Raw genomic sequence first — 5101 nt, forward strand, 5'->3', positions numbered from 1 at the left:
TCTGGCCTTGTTTTACATTTTTATCAAGCTATCGTACTGGGGTTTCAAAATTATCGTTTTGCTACCAAAATTATCGTAAAATATTTCGAATGCATATAAAATAATATCGTATTTTTACCATTACACTATGCTATGCAGTAATGTAATTTATGCATAAAGAGAATGAAAAAAAAAGTTGTTCCGTTCCCGGTATGAAAAAAATGTGATATTTTACTTGTTTTACTTACTTGTTACTTTTTTTGGGTTTAGATCCAACCCTCCACTGAAGTCGAGTGAACAGCTTATTATTACTATTATAGGAAACGGCATTTAACAATATAAAATAGACATACTCATGTATATATATATATATATATATATATATATATATATATATATATATATATATATATATATATATATATATATATATATATATATATATATATATATATATTCTCTATCAGTTCCTAAAGGCAGAAGCAAAGGAAAGAGACCAGCTAGTCAAGCTAGGACCAGAGAAGGCCAGACAATGGCTGCAGATGACTCAGCATTTATATCTATATAACTCACATACATGGGTTATAGATAATCAACACCCAAGCTAAAACCAGGGAGGGCCAGGTGATGGCTTTTTGGCTTTTGATTAGCAGATAGACCTATACAATTGATGATTGTCTTCTAAAGGCATAAAGGTCGCTCACAAGTAGCAGAGGCAAGGGACAAGAATGTATTCAAGGGACTAACTATACATCTAAGACCAGGGAAGGCCTATTTATGTTCACAAAAAAAGTGGTTTTGAATCCTTTCCAGTAAATTATACGAAAGATAATACTGTATACGGAAAATTATATTCGGCGGATATAGCTACATGTTCTGTTGTGAATGATCTGCTGGAAATAATGGATGAGAACAAATGTGGTATATTGATTTTACTTAATCTTATAATTCTGCCTTTGACACAATAGTTGCTACTTAAAGTTTATGATCCATTGTCACTGAAGAGGAAGCTTTTGAGTATCGAAAATCATCATCTTCATCATCATCATCATCATCATCATTATTATTATTATTATTATTATTATTATTATTATTATTATTATTATTATTATTATTATTAGCTAAGCTATAGCCCTGGCTGGAAAAGCATGATGCTATAAGCCCATGGGCTCCAACAGGGAAAAATAGCCCAGTGAGGAAAGGAAACAAGGAACTAAATAAACTTAAAGAGAAGTGATAACAATCAAAATTAAACATTTTAAGATAATTAACAACATTAAATTAGATCTCTCATATATAAACTATAAAGAATTCATAAAAACGAGAGGGAGAGAAACATGATGGAAAGAGTGTCAGAGTGTACCCTCAAGCAAGAGAACTCTAACCCAAGACAGTGGAAGACCATGGTACAGAGGCTATAGCACTACCCAAGACTTAGGAACAATGGTTCGATTTTGGAGTGTCCTCCTAGAAGAGCTGCTTACCACAGCTAAAGAATCTCTCCTACTCTTACCAAGAGGAAAGTAGCCACTGAACAATTGCATTGCAGTAGTTAACCCCTTGAGTGAAGAAGTACTGTTTAATAATCTTAGTGTTGCCAGATGTATGAGGACAGAGGAGAATGTAAAAAGAATAGGCCAGACTATTCGGCGTACTTATATAAAAAAGAGCCGAAACCAGAGAGAGGAATCCAATGCAGTACTGTCTGGCCAGACAAAGGATCCAATAACTCTCTAGCGTTAGTATCTCAACGGGTGCTTGGTGCCCTGGCCAACCTATTACCTATACTATTGGTGGACTAAAAGTACTACAGAGGCATCCAGTAACGTTCAACATATTTGTAGATGATACAAAATTTTACTTCTCCATAAACGATATTGATGATACCTCTGCTCTGGGGAAAAATAATACCCAAAGTACAATATATCATACGACATTTCATTTCCAAAATGTTCAAAATTATTTCATAATAAAAATTACAAAATTATGTAAAAGACGGAATGAACAGGAGATATCGAGAGTAATGTCTTTCTTGCAGAACTGTCACCTACTTACGTGGCAAACTAAACAATGTGTTAATGGTACTCTATTGGGTAGTAGGTTGGCCAGGGCACCAGCCACCCGTTGAGATACTACCACTAGAGAGTTATGGGGTCCTTTTTACTGGTCAGGCAGTACTACATAGGATCCTTCTCTCTGGTTACGGTTCATTTCCCCTTTGCCTACACATACACCGAATATTCTGGACTATTCTTTACATATTCTCCTCTGTCCGCATACACCTGACAACACTGAGATTAACACCTGACAACACTGAGATTACCAAAAAATGCTTATCTCAAGGGGTTAACTACTGCAATGTAATTGTTCAGTGGCTACTTTCCTCTTGGTAAGGGCAGAAGAGACTGTCCAGCTATAGTAAGCAGCTCTTCTAAATCAAACCACTGTTCCCTAGTCTTGGATAGTGCCATAGCCTCTGTATAATGGTCTTCCACTGTCTTGAGGTAGAGTTCTCTTGCTTAAGGGTACACTCGGACACACTATATCTTATTTCTCTTCCTCTTATTTCGTAGAAGTTTTTAGAATATATATTATGAAATATTTATTTTAATTGTTGTTACCGTTCTTAGATATTTTATTTTAATTGTTAATCAATTCGCTTATTTCCATGTTTCCTTTCCTTACTGGGCTATTTTCTTTGTTAGAGCCCCTGAGCTTATAGCATCTTGTTTTTCCAACTAGGGTTGTAGCTTAGCAAGTAATAATCATTCCTACATGTTATATATATCATGAACATTATTATAATAATACACTGTTGTACACATTCATTGCATTTAATTTTACATCATTTATTTTCGCCAATAGTTTCTGAAATATAATATAATAAATTAGGTTATCTGAGGATGGATGGACTTTAAATCTGTAAGGAAATCATTTTCGGAATAACAGTTACATTTCTCAAAAGAATAGTCCCCTCTCTCTCTCTCTCTCTCTCTCTCTCTCTCTCTCTCTCTCTCTCTCTCTCTCTCTCTCTCTCTCTCTCTCTCTCTCTCTCTCTCTCTCTCTCCTGTTTTTAGAATAATTTATTGTTAATTTGTTCTTATCATTTATTTTTTCCTTATTTCCTTTCCTCACGGGGCTATTTTTTTCCCGTTGGAGCCCTTGGGCTTATGGCATCTTGCTTTTCCAACCAAAGTTGTAGCTTGGCTAATAATAATGATAATAATAATAATATATATTGCAGCCATTTCTGCATTTCTTAGCCTTATTTCTGTAATTTCCTTCACATTCGAACTATCGATAACGATGTCTCTGGCTGTTTAAGTGTGTGCTACCTTTAAGAAGGGCATGAAAGTCGGGTCTAGCGAGGCGACTTATTATTATTATTATTATTATTATTATTATTATTATTATTATTAGCTAACCCACAACCCTATTTGGAAAAGCAGGATATGCTATAAGCCCAAGGGCTCCATCAAGGAAAAATAGCCCAATGAGGAAAAAACAAAGAAACAAACAAACAATAGAAACAATGAACAACTATAAAATATCTTAAGAACAATAAGAACATTTAAATTTATCTTTCATATCAGCCACTTTTTGAGATACTACCGCAAGAGAGTTATAGGGTCCTTTGACTGGCCAGACAGGACTACATTGGATCCCTCTCTATGGTTACGACTCATTTTCCTTTGCCTTCACGTACACCGAATAGTCTGTCCTATTCTTTACAAATTCATCTCTATCCTCATAGGCCTACACCTGACAGCACTGAGATTACCAAACAATTCTTCTTCGCTCAAGGGGTTATACTTTTTGCACTGTAATTGCTCAGGGGCTACTTTCCTCTTGGTAAGGGTGGAAAAGACTCTTTAGCTATGGCTATGGTAAGCAGCTCTTCTAGGAGAAGGACACTCCAAAATCAAACCATTGTTCTCTAGTCTTGAATAGTGCCATAGCCTCGACGGTACCGTGGTCTTCCAATGTCTTGGGGGTAGAGTTCACTTGCTTGAGGGTAAAATCAGGCACACTATTCTTGCTCATTTCTCTTCTTGTTTTTTAAATTTTTTTATATTTCATATATGAAAGATTTACTTTAGTATTTTGTTCTTAAAAAATTATCTTACTTGTTTATACTTCTCTTATTTCTCATCTTCTTGTTTTTTGTTTTTTTTTTATTTTTCGTAGTTTAAATATGAAAGATCGATCTTAATGTTGTTACTGTTCGTAAAATACTTTATTTCAATCGTTCAATGCTTCTCTTGCATCTTATCTATTTCCTTGTTTCCTTTCCTCACTGGACTATTTTTTCCCTGTTGGAGACCCTGGGCTTATAGCATCATGCTTTTTCAACTAGAGTTGTAGCTTAGGCAGATAATAATAATAATAATAATAATAATAATAATAATAATAATAATAATAATAATAATAATAATGTATCACTCGACTTTTTGGGTTTCTGATTTTATTTTTTAAAAATCCCTTATATTATTATTATTTTTAATAATAATAATAATAATAATAATAATAATAATAATAATAATAATAATAATAATAATAATAATAATAATAATAATAATAATAACAGCCATAAATTAAGATTTAGTCAAAATATACATTTTCGGTCTTGCTTCAGACTTAACAATAGCTTGATCGGTGGTCCTAATTATTCTTCAAATAGACTGAGATCACTATCATCAATGTGTACTACATAGTCATTTTTCTGTGTTGGAATTAAAACTTTATTACGAATATGAATTTAATTTCCAAATGTTTTAGTGGAAAACAGGGTAACTACTATAACGGTTGTCTAGCTCTTCAATCTTTCGGAATAGTAGTTCTGTCATTTTTTTGGCTGCCACACTCCAAATACGAGGAAATATATACACAACATACATATATTCTGTATGTCACAAAATTGAACCTAACGATGAATATTTTATCATATTGATTAGGAAATGAAACAACCAAATTCAAAATGTGTCCCTGAATGAGATAAAATTTCCTACGAGTAAATTCTCAAGAAGAGGGGGTAGGGGCGTCCCCTTACAATCCGCCAATTGCTTTTACGAAGACATATAAGGCGGAAAGGGTGGGGGGGGGGGTTGCGAGCTACAAAGAA

This window comes from Palaemon carinicauda, chromosome 19, assembly GCF_036898095.1.
Source record: "Palaemon carinicauda isolate YSFRI2023 chromosome 19, ASM3689809v2, whole genome shotgun sequence".
NCBI lineage: Eukaryota > Metazoa > Arthropoda > Malacostraca > Decapoda > Palaemonidae > Palaemon > Palaemon carinicauda.